Source organism: Dendrobates tinctorius, unplaced genomic scaffold, assembly GCF_039654945.1.
Source record: "Dendrobates tinctorius isolate UK_male_01 unplaced genomic scaffold, ASM3965494v1 ptg000022l, whole genome shotgun sequence".
NCBI lineage: Eukaryota > Metazoa > Chordata > Amphibia > Anura > Dendrobatidae > Dendrobates > Dendrobates tinctorius.
The window spans coordinates 54,855,638-54,879,146 of record NW_027361690.1 but is presented as its reverse complement, the minus strand read 5'-3'; positions in this window follow the sequence as shown (position 1 = coordinate 54,879,146).

Genomic DNA, 23,509 nt, shown 5'->3' with positions numbered 1-23,509 from the left:
TGCCCCCTTGTTCTTGTCACAGTCCTTGGTACAAACAGTTCATTGGAGAGATCTCTGTATTGCCCTCTGAAATACTTGTACACATATATTAGGTCTCCCCTCAGTCTTCTCTTTTCTAGAGTAAATAGACCTAATTTTGATAACCTTTCTGGGTATTGTAGTGAACCAACTCCATTTATCATTTTAGTAGCCCGCCTTTGAACCCTTTCAAGTTCAGTAATGTCTTTCTTGAGCACCGGCATCCAAAATTGCACACAATACTCCAAGTGTGGTCTGACGAGTGATTTGTACAGAGGGAGAATTATGTTTTCATCTCGTGTCCCCAGACCTCTTCTAATGCATCCCATGACCCTAATTGCTTTGGTGGCAGCTGCCTGACACTGGGCACTCCAATTTAGCTTCTTATTGACTAAGATGCCTAAGTCTTTTTCCAAGTCTGATTTCCCCAGCAGTTTCCAATTTAGTAAGTAATTGTAGCATCTGTTTCTCCTTCCCATGTGCATAACCTTACACTTATCTGTGTTAAACCTCATTTGCCATTTTTCAGCCAAATTCTCCAATGTACTCAAATCTGTCTGTAGTTGCAAACTGTCCTCCTTTGTGTTAACTACCTTACATAGTTTTGTATCATCTGCAAATTCTGATATTTTACTGTGTAAGCCATCCATTAGATCACTAATAAATATATTAAATAGTAGGGGGCCCAATACAGAACCCTTAGGCACCCCACTAGTAACCCTGGCCCAATCTGAGTATGCACCATTAATAGCCACTCTTTGTTTTCTATCACTAAGCCAGCTACCTACCCATCTACACACATTTTCCACTAGCCCAAGCTTTCTCATCTTACTTACCAATCTTTTATGTGGGACAGTGTCAAATGCTTTAGAGAAGTCGAGATAAATGACATCCAATGATTCTCCTTGGTCCATTTGAGAGCTTACATCCTCATAGAAGCTGATCAGGTTAGTTTGACAGGAGCGATCCTTCATAAATCCATGTTGATATGGAGTTAAACATTTATTAACATTGAGATATTCCATAAAGGTATCGAAACCCTTCAAAAATTTTACCCACAACAGATGTTAAGCTTACCGGCCTATAGTTTCCAGGTTCCCTTTTACACCCCTTTTTGAATGTTGGTACCACATTTGCTTGCCGCCAATCAAAAGGAACAGACCCTGTTTCTATAGAGTCTTTAAATATAAGGAATAGAGGCCTGTCTATCACATTACTTAACTCCCGTAATATAATACCCGAGGTTGAATGCCATCAGGGCCTGGTGATTTGTCCATTTTAATCTTACTAAGGCGGTTCTGCACTTCTTCCTGGGTTAGGCAGGTAATACTTAATGGGGAGTTTACATTATCACTCTGCATTTCCCCTAGCAAATCCTTTTCCTGTGTGAACACTGTTGAGAAAAAAGTATTTAAAACATTTGCTTTTCCAACATCGCTCTCTATGATTTCACCCTCACTGTTCTTTAAAGGGCCGACACCATCAATTTTAATTATTTTACTGTTTATATAATTAAAGAATAGTTTGGGGTTTGTTTTACTTTCCTTAGTAATGAGGCTCTCAGTTTCCACTTTTGCTAAATGTATTTGTTTTTTACACTTTATTTTTTTCTCTATAACTTTTTAATGCTCTTCATTGCCTTCTTGTTTTAGCTTCTTAAATGACTTGTTCTTGTTATTTACTGCCCTTTTTACATCCTTACTTAGCCACATTGGTGTTCTCCTGTTCCTAGCCCTTTTATTTCTGTACGGTATGGCTAGCTCGCAGTGGGTGTGTAAAACTGATTTAAATATTTCCCATTTATTTTCTGTGCTCCTATTTTTGAGGACATTGTCCCAATCAATTCGGCGAAGGTCCTCTCTAAGCTGATCAAGCTTTGCTTTCCTGAAATTCTGCGTTTTTGTAACCCCCTTCCAGGGCACCTTACTAAAGGACAAGTGGAATTGTATTATATTGTGGTCATTGTTCCCTAGGTGCCCATCGACTCGTATTTATGTTATTCTATCTGGCCTGTTGCTTAAAATTAAGTCCAGAAGGGCTGTCCCTCTAGTTGGGCCCTGCACAAGTTGTGACATAATTATCCTTGGTCACTGACAGATATTGGTTTCCTTTCTGAGATACGCAGGTTTCAGTTTCCCAGTCTATGTCGGGGTAGTTGAAGTCCCCCATAATAATCACCTCATTGTGATTTACTGCTTTGTCTATTTGTTTCAATAATACATTTTCAGTGGTTTCTGTTATATTTGGTGGCTTATAACAAACCCCTATGAGGATTTTATTACTTTTCCCTCCTTGTATCTCCACCCATAGAGACTCTACCTCTTCATTTCCCTCTTGTATATCTTCTCTTACTGTGGGCTTTAAAGTGGACTTTATATATAGACAGACTCCACCCCCTTTCCTTTTTTTACGATCCCTCCTAAACAAATCATATCCTTGCAAGTTAGCCACCCAGTCATAGCTGTCATCTAACCATGTCTCAGTTATTCCTACTATGTCGTATTTTTCCTCATACATTACCAACTCCAGATCTTCAATCTTATTGGCCAGGCTTCTTGCGTTGGTCAGCATGCAGGAAAGAAGTTTTACTTCCTTTTTCTTAGCTTCCTTCTGAGTACCCTGTCTTGGGTCCTCTTTACCACATCTGGTATCCTAGTTTGTCCTTCTGTTGCATATTCTTGTCTGCTGTTTTTCCTCCCATCCCCTCTTCTTCTAGTTTAAAGCCCTCCTGATGAGTGTGGCAAGTCTTCTGGCGAATGTGTGTTTCCCAGGTTTTGTGAGGTGTATCCCATCTCTTGCGAGAAGTCCATCGTAGAGGTAATTCACGCCATGGTCCAAGAATCCAAATCCTTGCTGCCTGCACCACCGTCGGAGCCAGTTGTTCACCTCTAGTATGCTATTCCATCTTCTGATGCCATGACCATCGACTGGGAGCATTGATGAGAAAACAACCTGTAAATTCCGTTGCTTTATTTTCTTCCCCAGAATTTCAAAGTCTTCGCAGATAGTTGGTAAGTCAGTTCTTGCCGTGTCATTTGTGCCTACATGTATCAGTAGGAAAGGGTAGTCGTCCTTGGATTTGAGAATAGTTGGTATCCTGTTGGCCACATCCTTGATTTTTGCTCCTGGGAGGCAGCATACTTCTCGTGCGGTTATGTCCGGCCTGCAGATAGTTGCCTCCGTGCCTCTTAGTAGTGAGTCGCCCATAACTACCACTCTTCTTTTCTTTCTGAATGCACTGCTTGTTGCTCGTGAGTGTTTTTGAGTGTCATTTGTTTCCACTTTTGTTGACAGAGTAACTTCTTTTGTTGATAGTGTGTCTTCTCTTGTAGATACGGTATCATCCTGAGCTGTGCCATTTTTGTTCTCCAGCATGAGGGCTTCATATTGGTTGCTAAGCTGTGTGGGTGGTGATGACCACTTGATCCGTTTGCTTCTTTTTGTCACATGGCTCCACTTTTCTGCCTCTGTATGTGCTCTGAAGCTTTTCTCACTTTCCGTATCCTGAATGGTTGCTTCTGCTTCATCGAAGAAGTCCTCATGTTCTTTAATTACCTTCAATGTTGCTATTCTTTCTTCCAGTCCCTGCACCTTTTCCTCTAAGAGGGCAATAAGTTTGCACTTCTGACAGGTAAAGATGAGTTTTTGGGCCTGAAGATCCGTAAACATGTAGCATGTGTTGCAGGTGACCATGTGGATTTTCTTCTCTTCCATATTGCTATTGCTGATGCAGTCTATGATGGGTGGAAACTCGCGCGCGGTTTTGCGATGTCCTCAAACAGTGAGACCTGGCAAGTCCCAGCGATCGATCAGCTTAAGGCGACTCTTCTCCTCTTCCCAGAATGCACCAGAAATATGCAGATGAGCTTCCTGCTTCTCCAATCCCTGGTTTTGTGATGTCCTCAAACAGCGAGACCCGGCAAGTCCCAGCGATCGATCAGCTTAAGGCGACTCTTCTCCTCTTCCCAGAATGCACTGGAAATATGCAGATGAGCTTCCTGCTTCTCCAATCCCTGGTTTTTGAACACACGTTCTGAGAGAACACTGGCTGTCGAGCATGATAAAACCACCAAGGTGTGTGAGGCGAGCTCAGGCCACTCATTAATTTTGGAAGACCAAAATGTGAAAGGGTGCAAACCCTCTTGACCCTGATGGTATTGATATTTAGTTCTAGATACTCCTGCATCATCCTCTCCATTCGTTCACCACGTGTAAGACTTGGACTCTGTTGTGCTGATGCACGAGTTGGTCTAAAAAAGTGTCCAAGGACTCACAGGAATTGCTTCTTCCACTTCCACCACTGCTGCGGCGGCTAATGTTTTGGCATTGACGAATTGTTGGAGGTTGGATGTCTACAGCTGTGATGCGAACTGTGTGCTCACTGTTGTCTTGGGGAAAAGTTCTCTTAAGGTTGTGTAAAAGCATGTTTTGATATTCCAGCATTCGCGGGTCACTTTCTAGGGTAGGAATCATCTGGCAAAATTTGGTTTTATAACGTGGATCTAACAAAGTGGTAACCCAGTAGTCAGCATTATTCCTAATTATAACTATACTGGGATCATGTTGCAGATAGTGCAGCAAAAAGGCACTCATATGTCGGGCTTTACCATGAGGTCCAAGCCCATGCTGGGCTGGTGGCTGGGTAACCATGAGGCTCGTTTCCTCTATCCCCTCCTGCCAATCACGAACAACAGAGAGGGAAGGACTATCCTCTTCATCTGACAGCTGCTCATCCAACACCTCTTCCTCCTCCATTTGTTCCTCGGATCTTGCACCTTCGATAACAGTTTGTTATCACCAGCCCCCTTAGATTGCAGTAATCCACCCTTTTTTGGCACCAACCTATGTGAAGACAGTCTTGAACTTAGAGACAATGTAATCCCTTCCGCATCCTCCCCTGCTTTCTCCTCTTCTTCTGGGACCACCATCTCCTCACTCAGACTATTGAAAGTCTGTTCTATCATATAGATGACCGCAATAGTGATGCTGATGATGGCATCGTCAGAGCTAACCATCTTAGTAGCCATTTCAAAACTGTGCAGAAGGGTGCAGAGGTCCTTAATCTGTGCCCACTCTGTAAACGTGATATGCGCTACATCAGTACTGCCTTGGCCCAGGCTATATGACATGACATACTGCGTCAGGGCTCATTGCTGCTGCCACAGTCTCTGCAGCATGTGCAGAGTGAAATTCCACCGAGTCAGCACATCGCATATCAACCTGTTAACTGGCATGGACAAAGACCTCTGTTTCGATGCAAGTCTATGACCAGAAGGGTGCGAATGGCAGAAATGAGCACACAGCTTAAGTGCTTTCTGGAGCAGCTCACCCAGGCCAGGATAGTGGCTATGAAAATGCTGTACCACCAGGTTGAGGACATGAGCCATGCAAGGCACGTGTGTGAGCTTGCCTCACCGTAAGGCCGCCACCAGGTTTGCACCATTATCGGACACAGCCTTCCTTGAATGCAGGTTCAGCGGAGACAGCTATTGATAAAACTCAGCCTGGAGAGCTGTCCACAACTCTTCAGCTGTATGACTGTAATCTCCAAGGCATATCAATTTTAAGACCGCCTGATTGCGGTGAGCCCTGGCTACGCAGTACGGAGGTGGTGAGGGTTCGCTCTGCACTGTTGGAACACTTGTCTCTTTAAGTTGGGGGTGCAGGTGGAGGCCCTAGAGGAAATAGTGGAGGCAGAAGCAGCACCTGTCCCCACAGCCACCAGAGTCATCCAGTGCCCACTCAGCAAGATGTAACGCCCTTGGCCATGCTTACTTGTCCAAGTGTCTGTGGTGAAATGCACCCTGGCAGACAGAGATTTTGTCAAGCCATGGATGATGTTGTCTGTGACATGCTGGTGTAGCGCAGGCACAGCTTTCTTAGAAAAGTAATGGCGACTGGGAAATTGGTACTTGGGGACTGTGACAGCCATCAGCTTTTGGAAACTCTCTGTATCTACCAGGCGGCAAGGCAGCACTTCCATGGCCAACAATCTGGAGATGGTGGAGTTCAACCTCTTAGCTTTGTCATGCATAGGAGGAAACAATCTTTTATGTGACCACAACTGTGGAACTGTGGACTGGCTGCAGTGCTAAGAGAGGGCAGAGTACGATGTACCGGACAAACTGCTGGACCATGAGAGAGGTGCAGGCGGAGATGTTACTGTGGATTGAAAAACTTGTGGTGTGCTCGTTCTCTGACATCATTCAAAAGCAGCAAGCATGTCCGCTTACATTACAGCTGAAGGCGGCCTCTCAGTCAGAGTGACTGGAGAGGGTAAAGAATTTGAGATTCTGCGGTCGAAGATCTACGTCTCAATAGTTGGCACGGTAACAGAGGAGGAGGAGGAAGAAGCAGCAGATGCGATTGATGGGGTGGCTGATGGTTTTTGAGGTCCACTGGTCTGAATTTTTGCACAGTGGGAGCATGTTGATTGCACATGTGAAGGTTCATACATGTAGTAGTCAAATTATTGCACTTTTTATCTCGACTCAGTTTTTTTTTGCAAAGTTGGAAGATTCTGTGAGTTGGCTGATCCTTTGCAGTGTCAAAAAAGGCTCAGGCTAGGCAACCCTTGCCACCCCTGCGAGCTGCAGACCCACGGATGCAGCTGATTAGAGGCACAGTTGTGGCTGAGGATGCATCAATCATTGTGGCTGCATCACTATTTGTCTGCGACAGATGGCGCAATGTAACCTCTTCATTTTCCTCCGATGACCTACTCTGCTGTGTGCCTCTATGTTCACGCCAACTGGGATCTAACACCTCATCATCATCATCATCTGTGTTATGACATTCCTCACCCTTGGAATCACCCTCCACCTCTTCTTTCCCATACAGCACAGTACAGTCTGCATGAGTTTCAGATATCTGAGTCTCATCAACATCACCTCACCACCCAAGGAATAACATCTGATGAAGAGGGTCAGAAAACTGTTCGGACCCTACTTCATCCTGCCCTGGATCCAAGCTAAAGAAATTTTGGGCATCGGTGCAGATTTCCTCCTCTTGACTCTGCAAAGCTTTTGAGTACACTTCTGATGAACATGGCATAAAATGTTTGAACAGCTCTTCAGACTCACCCATCTGTGGTTCCATACAGTCAGTTGAACGTTTGGTTATTTGGCATGCGGGGGGAGCAAGGGGAATTTGGGTGCCACCTGTCACGGCCACGTGTGTCTGGACGCAGCGGTTACTGCAAGGCGAACCCATAACACACGTGACCCAGGATACACCGCCTCCAGTGGCGAATTTAAATAATAATAAGTGCAGATGGATACACCGCTTCCACCTGGCGAATTTAGGTATTACACGTTAATATACATTCTGGAAACCCTGCCTCCAGTACGGCGAATTTAAATAATAAGGGGGAACCTGGGAAACATTAACAATGGTGGGCCCTGCGATAGGGAATGGGGACATGGAGACCTCCTACACTCCCCTGAGCCAGTGTCCCTGCACTCCTCACATTCCCTATACAGGCTCCGCACCTGTCGCCGCACGCGAACCTTAAACCCTTGCTCGCCCTGACCCTAAAACCTCACTAGGGAATCGGTCGGTGCGGAGACTAATCCCACCACTGCACTAGAGACACAAAAGGAAAGAAGACAATACAGGGGAAGCACCACTTAGCTTGATGCTCTGTGCTTATGCTCCTGCAACAGAGCCCCACCACCTGCGTGCGTCTTCTCCTCCACCCGGATCCATCACCATCCTGGATCCTACACCATAGTGCAGCCTTGGAGCAGAGTCCACCACCAGTTGCTGCTGCTTAGTAACAGAGTCCCAAAGATGAGTTCAGCTTCTGCCACGAAGGCAAGCATGCTTGAGTCCAGCTCAGCAGCCAAGTCCCACATGGTGAGTGCCACTCTCTATAGTCGCCACTCCACCAGTCCATGCAGACACTTCCTGCCGACACAATCACTGCGACCCCACCACGCCATGCCAGCCCTTCGTCCAGACACCATAGCTGACACACGTCCCCCCTGGCTAAGCTGCGCAGGACTCCTCCTCAGCTCCATCCTTCCACCAGGCTCTCACCAACTCAGAATCAATGAATGAATGAATGTCACCAGCAGTGATTACACACCCTGAGACTCATTTATAGAGCCCCCACACCTGATTCATGATTATGTGCACATTAAACCTAAAGTGCAATACCACTAACCACCACCGGGGACAGTCAAGTCACTTGGCACTTGCCAAAGTAAAAAAAGTTCACCCTGTGCAATTTAAAACTGTCAGATCAAATTCAGATCATGAGAGTACCCCCTCCTTAATGAGGGGCCTCTGGACCCTCAAGACCACTCCTCATTAGGGAAACACCTACAGCGGGGACGCCCAGATCCTGAGTTCACCCCACCACTACCTGACAATTCAGGTTTATGACAAACACACCATGCCGCTCCCAGTCACCTCAGTGAAGCCCAGCAGCAACTGCTCACAGGTCACCACATGGCCAAAGTCCCCAGACCCTGACAATTACTCACAGGTCTCCACATGGCCAAAAGCTCATCAGAAAAAAAACAAAAAAACTGTAGGGCTGGTGATAATGTCATGGTCACGTGTGTCTGGATGCAGATGATACCGCAAGGCGGACCCATAACACACGTGACCCTGGATACAGCACCTCCAGTGGCGAATTTAAATAATAATACGTGCAGATGGATACACCGCCTCCACCTGGCGAATTTAGGTATTACACGTTAATATACATTTTGGAAACCCCGCCTCCAGTACGGCGAATTTAAATAATAAGGGGGAACCTGGGAAACATTAACAATGGTGGGCCCTGCGATAGGGAATGGGGACATGGAGACCTCCTACACTCCCCTGAGCCAGTGTCCCTGCACTCCTCACATTCCCTATACAGGCTCCGCACCTGTCGCCGCACGCGAACCTTAAACCCTTGCTCGCCCTGACCCTAAAACCTCACTAGGGAATCGGTCGGTGCGGAGACTAATCCCACCACTGCACTAGAGACACAAAAGGAAAGAAGACAATACAGGGGAAGCACCACTTAGCTTGATGCTCTGTGCTTATGCTCCTGCAACAGAGCCCCACCACCTGCGTGCGTCTTCTCCTCCACCCGGATCCATCACCATCCTGGATCCTACACCATAGTGCAGCCTTGGAGCAGAGTCCACCACCAGTTGCTACTGCTTAGTAACAGAGTCCCAAAGATGAGTTCAGCTTCTGCCACGAAGGCAAGCATGCTTGAGTCCAGCTCAGCAGCCAAGTCCCACATGGTGAGTGTCACTCTCCATAGTCGCCACTCCACCAGTCCATGCAGACACTTCCTGCCGACACCATCACTGCGACCCCACCACGCCATGCCAGCCCTTCGTCCAGACACCATAGCTGACACACGTCCCCCCTGGCTAAGCTGCGCAGGACTCCTCCTCAGCTCCATCCTTCCACCAGGCTCTCACCAACTCAGAATCAATGAATGAATGAATATCACCAGCAGTGATTACACACCCTGAGACTCATTTATAGAGCCCCACACCTGATTCATGATTATGTGCACATTAAACCTAAAGTGCAATACCACTAACCACCACCGGGGACAGTCAAGTCACTTGGCACTTGCCAAAGTAAAAAAAGTTCACCCTGTGCAATTTAAAACTGTCAGATCAAATTCAGATCATGACACCACCTCTGTGGACTGTACTGGGTGTGATGTTGAGGTGGAAGAAGAAGAGGAGAGGCCACTTGATGCTGCACTTGCCGTCCACTCGAGTACATGCTCTTTCTGTTCATCATCGACAAGGTGTACCGCTGTGCGTCTGCCAAAGAAAGGTAGCAGTATAGCCTGTCCAGTAACATATGATTTCAGTTGTCTTTGCAGAAGATGTGACATTGATTCACTAGTGTTTTCACAAACATTACCACCTACCCCACAAACACCTTGAACACCAAGCCTAATTCCGCTTCCACCATAGCCTCACTTTTTCACAGTCATGTTGCTCAGATGGTGTGGTAGGAGCACAGTATTAGCAACCAAAAATTAGATTTTAAACTCTGCACCACCTCTGCAAACAGCTGTATTTCAACGACAGTAAATTCAAAATTGAAATGTGGCGTGCTGTATCATGTTAGTCACAGAAAAAAAGAATTGTTTGAGTGTGGATGAGGCCTGTATGACAAAGAAGTTATGCTACAAACAATTTTAAAGTCAGGTCCCCTACTGTATGACACTAGGAACAGAAGAACTTTATAACACACTAGATGCTACAAACTATTTTTAAAGTCCGGTCCCTTACTGTATGACGTTAATAACAGAAGAAATAATAGCAGAGAACTTAGGCACTCAACTGAAATTTATAGTCATATGTAACATAAGAGGCAAGAAAAAATCTAAAACATTAAGAAAGAAATGACCCTTGTAGATACAGATTATCCCAGCAACGTTTAGGCTTAACTAAGAGTTTTTCAAGCGTAATTCTGCATGGAAACATACGAGTATACAGCACATAATAACATACACATGAAACATAATATACGACAAAGTGGCTTAAAGAAAAGGATCATCACCACCATAAGTAAAAGAAAAAATGCTAGAGTCTGTGTCACAAGTGAACCCATAAATACAAATGTTTTCCCATATGACTAATAAATAGTGATGGGCGAGCACTAAAATGCTTGGGTGCTCTGTGCTCGTTGCTCTGGTTGAGAAACTTGGAATCCTCGGGTGCTCGACCCGAGCAACAAGCCCAATGTAAAGGCCCCGTTACACATAACTAAGTCCCAGCGATCCCACCAACGATCTGACTTGGATGGAATCGCTGGGACATCGTTAGGCTGATCGCTGGTGAGCAGTCACATTGACAGCCGCTCCAGCGATCAGGACCAGCGAGCAAGCTGGTTTCCAATGTAAACATCGGGAACAACGTTTTGCTGGTCTCTCGCTGCCACACGCAGTGATGCGCGCTTGCCAGTGGGAGACAAACGATCAAAAAATGGCCCAGGACGACCCTGCACGATCAGCGATATCCGGCAGGGGTTCGGTCACTGATCCCTGTCACACACAGCGATGTCGCTGGCGAGATCGCTGTGGCGTCACAAAATCAGCGATCTCTCTGGCGATATCGCTGTGTGTGACGGGGCCTTAAGACTATGAGAAATTTTAGCATTTTTCCAGTGGCCTCCAGCGGTCTGCAGAAGGACAAGATATTGTGGAATCGATGGGAACAGTGCTCAAATGACATGGGAACAGCATGGGGAAGACCCCTGGAAGCATTTCTGACTCCCAGGTCACTGCTGTAAACAATGTTGTCAGAGTCTTTGCCACTTTAACAGTCTCGCAATAAAACATACAAAAATGAAACCAATATGGATTTTCCTGGGAAATATTTTAAGGAACATCCTTTCCAGCGCAATGACTTGTATATAAGGCAAAATAAAAAAACACAAACAAAAATGCTCCTCCACACCTTGGGCTATGTTCACACATAGTGTTTCTGATGCATTTTTGAACTTTAGCATTGCTTTCAACCAAGACAAATGCATTCACTGGGAAATGTCATTCTAAAAACTTGCAATCTTATCTGATCATGTGGTGTGTGACACATCATCAGACACATCTTTTTTCATTTATGAAGGAGGGACTCTGAAAGTCACAAAGCCTATTTTTATAGGGCCTTCAGGCGACCTTTACTATTCTTAAAGGGCCAGCAGTCGACCCTCACTATTCTTAGAGAGCCATCAGCTGGCAATGCATTGTTTTTCCCATTATTAAACAGTGGGTCTCCTATACTGCTCTTGCATATGCAGTGAGTGGCAGAGCTGCCCAAAATTTGGATGCACTCCAATACCCCTTTGAAGAGATGTACAGGAGGGTCTCCAGAAAACAATGTTCCCATTATTAGGAAGTGAGTCTCCCATAGTGTTTGCCTATGCAGTGAGTCAAGGGCTGCCAAAAATTTGGAGGCACTCCAATGCCCCTTTGAAGAGACATAGAGGAGGGCCTCACAAAAAAAATGCTCCCATTATTAGGAAGTGGGTCTCCAATAGTGTTTGCCTATGCAGTGAATGCAAGGGCTGCCAAAAATTTGGAGGCACGCCAATGCCCCTTGGAATAGACGTGGAGGAGGGACTCATAAAAAAGTTCCCATTAGAAAGGAGCGGGTCTCCTATACTTGTAATGTCCATGCACTAAGTGTATGGGCTGACAAACATTTACCCCTGGGAGATATGCATACGGGCATCATAAACACCCTTTAAAAAAATTATGTGGGTGTTGCTTCCTGGACCACAGTCACCCTGGCGATATGGTGGTGGATGATTAGGATGAGAAGAAGGAGGAGGACCACAGCAAAAAAACAAAATCAGGAAGCATATACCCATGCGTGGGTGTGAAGAGGTGCATGGGAATAGACCTCCCATAAAAATACACTGGATTTGAGTTTATGACTCGTGTTGGGCGATACCATCCGATACCCTAAAATATCGGATCGGATGGTATCGGCCCGATACGAAAAAAGTATGGGGTATCGCCGATTCCGATACCGGAAGTCCCATTCAAGTCTATGGGACTTCCGGTATCGGAATAAGAAAAACCCTTTTCTGTCCTTGTACAGCCTCTCGGGGGTGTGTACGGGCCTTCCGGGGGTCTGTGCTGGCCTGCCGGGGGTCTGTGCCGACTGCCTGGGGGGTCTGTGCGGACTGCCGGGGGTCTGTACCTGCCTGCTGGGGGGCTGTGCCGGCCTGCCGGGGGGCTGTGCCGACTGTCCGGGGGTCTGTGCGGACTGCCGGGGGCCTGTGCCGGCTGCCGGGGGTCTGTGCCGGCTGCCGGGGGTCTGTACCGGACTGCCAGGGGGTCTGTACCGGCCTGCCGGGGGGCTGTGCCGGCCTGCCGGTGGTCTCTGCCAACTGTCCGGGGGTCTGTGCAGGCTGCGGGGGTCTGTGCAGGCATAGTCCGATGGGACTACAAGTCCCATCGGGCGATGCCTGCTACCATGACGGTGATTGACACATTAGCCAATGATGGGACAGTAGTAGTCCCATCATCCGGCTAATGTGTTGAAAGTAAAGAAAAAAAAATACATACTACATGATACATACATGCAACATACATACTACATACATGCTACATACATGCAACATACATACTACATACATGCTACATGCTACATACATACTACATACATGCTACATGCTACATACATATTACATACAAGCTACTTGCTACATACATACTACATATATACTGCATGCATGCAACATGCATACTACATACACTCACTGGCCACTTTATTAGGTACACCATGCTAGTAACGGGTTGGACCCCCTTTTGCCTTCAGAACTGCCTCAATTCTTCGTGGCAGAGATTCAACAAGGTGCTGGAAGCATTCCTCAGAGTTTTTGGACCATATTGACATGATGGCATTACACAGTTGGCGCAGATTTGTCGGCTGCACATCCCTGATGCGAATCTTCCGTTCCACCACATCCCAAAGATGCTCTATTGGATTGAGATCTGGTGACTGAGGAGGCCATTTGAGTACAGTGAACTCATTGTCATGTTCAAGAAACCAATCTGAGATGATTCGAGCTTTATGACATGGCGCATTATCCTGCTGAAAGTAGCCATCAGATGTTGGGTACATTGTGGTCATAAAGGGATGGACATGGTCAGCAACAATACTCAGGTAGGCTGTGGCGTTGCAACGATGCTCAATTGGTACCAAGGGGCCCAAAGAGTGCCAAGAAAAAATTCCCCACACCATGACACCACCACCACCAGCCTGAACCGTTGATACAAGGCAGGATGGATCCATGCTTTCATGTTGTTTACGCCAAATTCTGACCCTACCATCCGAATGTCGCAGCAGAAATCGAGACTCATCAGACCAGGCAACGTTTTTCCAATCTTCTACTGTCCAATTTCGATGAGCTTGTGCAAATTGTAGCCTCAGTTTCCTGTTCTTAGCTGAGAGGAGTGGTACCCAGTGTGGTCTTCTGCTGCTGTAGCCCATCTGCCTCAAAGTTCGACGCACTGTGCGTTCAGAGATGCTCTTCTGCCTACCTTGGTTGTAACGGGTGGCAATTTGAGTCACTGTTGCCTTTCTATCAGCTCGAACCAGTCTGCCCATTCTCCTCTGACCTCTGGCATCAACAAGGCATTTCCGGCCACAGAACTGCCGCTCACTGGATTTTTTTTCTTTTTCGGACCATTCTCTGTAAACCCTAGAGATGGTTGTGCGTGAAAATCCCAGTAGATCAGCAGTTTCTGAAATACTCAGACCAGCCCTTCTGGCACCAACAATCTTGCCACGTTCAAAGGCACTCAAATCACCTTTCTTCCCCATACTGATGCTCGGTTTGAACTGCAGGAGATTGTCTTGACCATGTCTACATGCCTAAATGCACTGAGTTGCCGCCATGTGATTGGCTGATTAGAAATTAAGTCTTAACACACAGTTGGACAGGTGTACCTAATAAAGTGGCCAGTGAGTGTATATACTACATGCATGCAACATACATACATACTACATGTATACCACATGCATGCAACATGCATACTACATATATACCACATATATACTACATGCATGCAACTTACATATATGCTACATATATACTACATGCAACATGCATACTACATATATACCACATGCATGCAACATACATACTACATATATAACACATGCATGCAACATGCATACTACATATATAACACATATATACTGCATGCATGCAACATACATATATAGTACATGCAACATGCATACTACATATATACTACATGCATGCAACATACATACATACTACATATATAACACATGCAACATACATACTACATATATACCACATGCATGCAACATGCATACTACATATATACCACATATATACTACATGCATGCAACATACATATATACTACATATATACTACATGCATGCAACATACACACTACATATATACCACATGCATGCAACATGCATACTACATATATACCACATATATACTACATGCATGCAACATGCATATATGCTACATATATACTACATGCAACATACATACTACATATATACTACATATATACTACATGCATGCAACATACATACTACATATATACCACATATATACTACATGCATACTACATATATACCACATGCATGCAACATGCATACTACATATATACCAAATGCATGCAACATATATATACTACATATATACTACATGCATGCAGCATACATATATACCACATATATACTACATGCATGCAACATACATATATACTACATATATACTACATGCATGCAACATACATATATACCACACATATACTACATGCATGCAACATGCATACTACATATTTACCACATATATACTACATGCATGCAACACGCATACTATATATATACCACATATATACTACATGCATGCAACATACATATATACTACATGCATGCAACATACATACTACGTATATAACACATATATACTACATGCATGCAGCATACATATATACTACATGCAACATACATACTACATATATACCACATGCACGCAACATGCATACTACATATATGCTACATACATACATACTACATATATACCACATGCATGCAACATACATATATACTACATACAATACATTCATACAATACATACATATAGACATACAGTACATATAACAAAGAGTACATACTCACCATCACTTGTCACTTTGTTCCCCGAAGCCATTGTCATCTGTGGAATAAATATTAAAATAACAAACCACCAATATACTTACCCCTGATCCGCAGAAGTTAAAAAAAATTCCCTAGTCTCACTTTATGGCATTGCTGTGTGAGAAATTTCCCACGCAGCTTTTGCCATAAAGTGAGACTAGGGACTTTTTTTTTACAGTGGCGGAGGAATACAGTGCGGAAGGATACCTACCTCCTGTCATTGGATTCCTGGAGCCCGTAGAGAATGGTAGCATCAGCTGATGCTGCTGTTCTCCACTCAAGATTGTCGTGGGACACTCATGGACTTCTGCGGATCAGGGGTAAGTATATTGGTGGTTTGTTATTTTAATATTTATTCCACAGATGACAATGGCTTCGGGGAACAAAGTGACAAGTGATGGTGAGTATGTACTCTATGTTATATGTACTGTATGCCTATATGTATGTATTGTATGAATGTATTGTATGTAGTATATATGTATGTTGCATGCATGTAGTATATATGTAGTATGTATGTTGCATGCATGTAGTATATATGTAGTGTATATGTAGTATGCATATTGCATGCATGTGGTATATATGTAGTATGTATGTAGTATGTATGTTGCATGTAGTATGTATGTATGTTGCATGCATGTAGTATATATGTGGTATATATGTAGTATGCATGTTGCATGCATGTAGTATATATGTTGTATATATGTATGTTGCATGCATGTAGTATATATGTTGTATATATGTATGTTGCATGCGTGTGGTATATATGTAGTATGCATGTAGTATATATGTGATATATATGTAGTATGTATGTATGTTGCATGCATGTAGTATATATGTAGTATATATGTAGTATGCATGTTGCATGCATGTAGTATATATGTTGTATATATGTAAGTTGCATGCATGTGGTATATATGTAGTATGTATGTAGTATATATGTGGTATATATGTAGTATGTATGTATGTTGCATGCATGTAGTATATATGTAGTATATATGTAGTATGCATGTTGCATGCATGTAGTATATATGTATGTTGCATGCATGTGGTATATATGTAGTATGCATGTAGTATTTATGTAGTATGTATGTATGTTGCATGCATGTAGTATATATGTAGTATGTATGTTGCATGTAGTATATATGTATGTTGCATGCATGTAGTATATATGTTGTATATATGTAGTATGTATGTATGTTGCATGCATGTAGTATATATGTAGTATGCATGTTGCATGTAGTATATATTTATGTTGCATGCATGTAGTATATATGTGGTATATATGTAGTATGCATGTTACATGCATGTGGTATATATGTAGTATGTATGTATGTTGCATGTAGTATATATGTAGTATGCATGTTGCATGTAGTATATACAGTGGGGCAAAAAAGAATTTAGTCAGTCAGCAATAGTGCAAGTTCCACCACTTAAAAAGATGAGAGGCGTCTGTAATTTACATCATAGGTAGACCTCAACTATGGGAGACAAACTGAGAAAAAAAAATCCAGAAAATCACATTGTCTGTTTTGTTTTCATTATATTTGCATATTATGGTGGAAAATAAGTATTTGGTCAGAAACAAAATTTCATCTCAATACTTTGTGATATATCCTTTGTTGGCAATGACAGAGGTCAAACGTTTTCTGTAAGTCTTCACAAGGTTGCCACACACTGTTGTTGGTATGTTGGCCCATTCCTCCATGCAGATCTCCTCTAGAGCAGTGATGTTTTTGGCTTTTCGCTTGGCAACACGGACTTTCAACTCCCTCCAAAGGTTTTCTATAGGGTTGAGATCTGGAGACTGGCTAGGCCACTCCAGGACCTTGAAATGCTTCTTACGAAGCCACTCCTTCGTTGCCCTGGCGGTGTGCTTTGGATCATTGTCATGTTGAAAGACCCAGCCACGTTTCATCTTCAATGCCCTTGCTGATGGAAGGAGGTTTGCACTCAAAATCTCACGATACATGGCCCCATTCATTCTTTCATGTACCCGGATCAGTCGTCCTGGCCCCTTTGCAGAGAAACAGCCCCAAAGCATGATGTTTCCACCACCATGCTTTACAGTAGGTATGGTGTTTGATGGATGCAACTCAGTATTCTTTTTCCTCCAAACACGACAAGTTGTGTTTCTACCAAACAGTTCCAGTTTGGTTTCATCAGACCATAGGACATTCTCCCAAAACTCCTCTGGATCATCCAAATGCTCTCTAGCAAACTTCAGACGGGCCCGGACATGTACAGGCTTAAGCAGTGGGACACGTCTGGCACTGCAGGATCTGAGTCCATGGTGGCGTAGTGTGTTACTTATGGTAGGCCTTGTTACATTGGTCCCAGCTCTCTGCAGTTCATTCACTAGGTCCCCCCGCGTGGTTCTGGGAATTTTGCTCACCGTTCTTGTGATCATTCTGACCCCACGGGGTGGGATTTTGCGTGGAGCACCAGATCGAGGGAGATTATCAGTGGTCTTGTATGTCTTCCATTTTCTAATTATTGCTCCCACAGTTGATTTCTTCACTCCAAGCTGGTTGGCTATTGCAGATTCAGTCTTCCCAGCCTGGTGCAGGGCTACAATTTTGTTTCTGGTGTCCTTTGACAGCTCTTTGGTCTTCACCATAGTGGAGTTTGGAGTCAGACTGTTTGAGGGTGTGCACAGGTGTCTTTTTATACTGATAACAAGTTTAAACAGGTGCCATTACTACAGGTAATGAGTGGAGGAAAGAGGAGACTCTTAAAGAAGAAGTTACAGGTCTGTGAGAGCCAGAAATCTTGATTGCTTGTTTCTGACCAAATACTTATTTTCCACCATAATATGCAAATAAAATGAAAAAAAACAGACAATGTGATTTTCTGGATTTTTTTTTCTCAGTTTGTCTCCCATAGTTGAGGTCTACCTATGATGTAAATTACAGACGCCTCTCATCTTTTTAAGTGGTGGAACTTGCACTATTGCTGACTGACTAAATACTTTTTTGCCCCACTGTATGTATGTTGCATGCATGTAGTATATATGTGGTATATATGTAGTATGCATGTGGTATATATATAGTATGTATGTTGCTTGCATGTAGTATATATGCAGTATGCATGTTGCTTGCATGTAGTATGTATGTATGTTGCATGCATGTAGTATATATGTAGTATGCATGTTGCATGTAGTATATATATGTATGTTGCATGCATGTAGTATTTAAATGTTTTATATGTAGTATGCATGTTGCATGCATGTGGTATATGTGTAGTATGTTGCATGCATGTAGTATATATGCAGTATGCATGTTGCATGCATGTAGTATGTATGTATGTTGCATGCATGTAGTATTTAAGTGGTATATATGTAGTATGCATGTTGCATGCATGTGGTATATCTGTAGCATGTTGCATGCATGCAGTATATATGCAGTATGCATGTTGCATGCATGTAGTATATATGTAGTATGTATGTATGTTGCATGCATGTAGTATATATGTAGTATGCATGTTGCATGTAGTATATATGTATGTTGCATGCATGTAGTATTTAAGTGGTATATATGTAGTATGCATGTTTCATGCATGTGGTATATGTGTAGTATGTTGCATGCATGTAGTATATATGTAGTATGCATGTTGCATGTAGTATATATGTATGTTGCATGCATGCAGTATATATGTATGTTGCATGCATGTAGTATATATATATGGTATATATGTAGTATGCATGTTGCATGCATGTGGTATATATGTAGTATGTATGTTGCATGCATGTAGTATATATGTAGCATGCATGTTGCATGTAGTATATATGTAGTATATATGTATGTTGCATGCATGTAGTATATATGTGGTATATATGTAGTATGCATGTTGCATACATGTGGTATATATGTAGTATGTATGTATGTTGCATGTAGTATATATGTAGTATGCATGTTGCATGTAGTATAGATGTATGTTGCATGCATGTAGTATATATGTGGTATATATGTAGTATGCATGTTGCATGCATGTAGTATGTATGTTGTATGCATGCTGCATGCATGTAGTATATATGTATGTAGCATGTAGCATGTATGTAGTATATATGTAGCATGTAGTATGTATTTTTTTTTTTTTTTACATTCAACACATTAGCCGGATGATGGGACTACTACTGTCCCATCATTGGCTAATGTGTCAATCACCGTCATGGTAGCATGCATCGCCCATAGTATGTATGTTGCATGCATGTAGTATATATGTAGCATGCATGTTGCATGTAGTATATATGTAGTATATATGTATGTTGCATGCATGTAGTATATATGTGGTATATATGTAGTATGCATGTTGCATACATGTGGTATATATGTAGTATGTATGTATGTTGCATGTAATATATATGTAGTATGCATGTTGCATGTAGTATAGATGTATGTTGCATGCATGTAGTATATATGTGGTATATATGTAGTATGCATGTTGCATGCATGTAGTATGTATGTTGTATGCATGCTGCATGCATGTAGTATATATGTATGTAGCATGTAGCATGTATGTAGTATATATGTAGCATGTAGTATGTATTTTTTTTTATTTTTACATTCAACACATTAGCCGGATGATGGGACTACTACTGTCCCATCATTGGCTAATGTGTCAATCACCGTCATGGTAGCAGGCATCGCCCGATGGGACTTGTAGTCCCATCGGACGATGCCTGCACAGACCCCCACAGCCTGCACAGACCCCCGGACAGTCGGCACAGACCACCGGCAGACCGGCACAGCCCCCCGGCAGGCCGGTACAGACCACCGGCAGTCCGCACAGACCGCTGGACAGTCGGCACAGACCACCGGCAGGCCGGCACAGACCCCCGGGCAGTCGGCACAGACCCCCCGGAAGGCCCGAACTGACGGCGCATCATGATGTGCACAGACCGCGCATCATGATGACGTCATTTCGGTAGCCAATCAGAGCCACAACAGTGGCTCATTGCATTATGGGAACTTCCGATTCCGATATCCGATATTGAAAGAATATCGGTACTCGGTATCGGAATTCCGATACAGCGAATATCGGCCGATACCCGATATTTGCAGTATCAATATGCTCAACACTATTTATGATGCGCTGCTATCATTTGGTGGTGTTGAGAAGTCTTGGCCAATCCAGCCCTTGTTCATTTTTATAAGAGTCAGCCTGTCAGCATTTTCAGTAGACAGGCTGATGCGCTTATCATTTATAATTCCACCAGCGGCACTAAAAACCCTCTCTGACAAAACTCTAGCGGCAGGGCAGGCCAGGGCCTCCAAGGCATCGAGAGCCAGTTCATACCACATGTCCAGCTTGGGTACCCAATTATTATAAGGCACATAGGAATCATGGAGGATGGTGGAACAGTCAGCTAGGTACTCCCTCAGCATCTTCTCAAACTTTCCAGTCCTTGTGAGAGTACCCCACGCCTCAGGGCCTATGCGATGGGAGGGTCTGAGAAAACTCTCCCTGAACTTTGTCAGTGTTCCCCTGCCTCAACTGGATTGGAGTTGTCTCTCTCTCATCTGTACACCTTGGTTGACCTCTGACATCAGTGATTTCAGATGGGAATTTTTTTTACAATTCCGCAGCAAGGGTCTTCTGGTACTGCCCCATGTTGGGATGACATGCGACTGGGCTATTTGTAATCATCCCTGTATGGTTCCTTGCTCCATCTCATTGTGCTCCGCCTGCAATGCATCCTCTTTGATTGTGAGCAGAGAGCATTTCACAACACAGAGAAGCAGGATGGTGATGATAATTATGGTTTCATCGCCGCTCACCATCTTGGTGGAGTACTCAAAGTTTTGGAGCATGGTACATATGTCAGACATCCATTTCCACTCCTGAGGTCTTATGTGTGGAATATGAACTGAATACCGATGGCCTTGTTGATGCTGGTAGTCAACAACTGCCCTCTTCTGCTCACAAATCCTTCCCAACATCTGCAGTGTAGAGTTCCAATGCGTGGGGACATCACACACCACTCGGTGAACCAAAATCTGCAAACACTGCTGAAGCGCGGCAAGGGCGACAGAAGCTGTAGCTGACAATGGGCACACAGGTAGCGTACTTTGACAAGCAGTTCCGGCAGCTCCGGGTAGATTTTGAGAAATCGCTGAGCCACGAGGTTAAGCACATAGGCCAGGCATGTTACGTGTCTGAGCTCACCTCAGAGCCACCGCCAGGTTCCATCCATTGTCACACATGACCATACCTGGCTTAGGTTCAGTGGTGTCAGCCACAGATCTGCCTGCTCTTTCAGAGCTGTCCAGAACGCTTCAGCATTGTGCGGTTTGTTACCTAAGCATATTAGCTTCAGCACAGCCTGTTGCCACTTGGCTGAGGCAGTGCTTCAGTGCTTCCAACTTGTGAGTAATGTGGTCATTTCGAAGATGGAAGCTGAAGAGGAGGAGGATGAGGTACAGGAGGTGTAGACTTTGAGGGCAACCCTGATTGATCTATGGCCCACAAACCTCGGCGTCAGGAGGACGTGTTCCATCCCAAGGTCTGACTGGGTCCCTGCTTCCACTATATTAACCCAGTGTGCCGTCAGCAAGATGTACCATCCCTGCGCACAAGCACTTGTCCACATGTCCGTGGTTAGGTGGACTTTCCCAATAACTGCTTTGGTGAGGGCATGGCTAATGTTGTGGGACACGTACTTGTGTAACACCGGCACGGCACACCGGGAGAAATAGTGGTGGCTGGGAACCGAGTACTGAGGGAAGGCCGCCGCCATCAGGTTGCAGAAAGCTTCCGTCTCCACGAGCCTAAAAGGCAACATTTCGAGCGCAAGCAGTCGTAAAATGTGTGAATTTAGTAGTGTGGCCTGAGGGTCGTTGGCTGCGTATTTGCGCTTGCATTCCAGGGACTGGGGTATGGACAACTGAACGCTGCACTGGGACAAGGACATGGACATGCTTGATGATGTTGCTATTTGAGTGTGTGCAATGACAGGTGCAAGGCAGGAGGCATCTTCACATGCAACATGGACAGGGGATTGGTTTGAATGTACAACAGCGGAAGAAGCAGTGGTGTCACTCGCAGACACTGTTCCTGGAGCCTGGGGATTGGCTCACAATGTCGGGAGCTTTACTGCCATGTGACTGATCATGCTGGTGGTGTTCAGGCTGGTATTTTTGTTACTCTTGCTGATGCTGGCCTGGCAGGTGGTGCAGATGGCCTTTTTGGGGTTATTGGCAGTCTTTAAAAAACAACCAGACTCTGGAAGATCTAACATTTCAACTGGCAACTTCCGTTGTGTTGGTGTTACCGGAAATGGTTGCCCACCTTCTCACTGCGGCCACCATACTACTTCTTCCTGGCTGTTGGAGTGCTACACCTCCCTTCCCCTGTGTGCTGCTGTCCTTTCTCAGCATGTCATCCTGCCAGCTTGGGTAAGTAACTATATCATCCACCACCTTGTCTTACCCTTTCGCACCCTGGTCCTTCTCCTGACTTTCTGGCAATTGTCTCATCATCATCCACCTCTTGTGACACTTTCCCACTGTCATTTTCATTTGACCGTGGCTGCTCAAATATTTGGGCATCTCTTCATGCGATCACATCTTGCCCTGCTTCAAGAGGACCAGGCGTGAGGCCCGAATCTATAAATGGAAAAGTGAACAGCTATTCGGAGTGTCCAAGTGTGGGATCAGTTGTCTCCAGGCACAAGGCATGGTGGGAAGAAGGAGGATCAGGGTGAGGAATATGCGGTCCATACTCACGGCTACTGAGGCTTGACCGTGTGGAAGACAGGGTGGTGGTGGTGGTGGAAAAGTGACTGGAAACATTATCCGCTATCCAACCAACAACC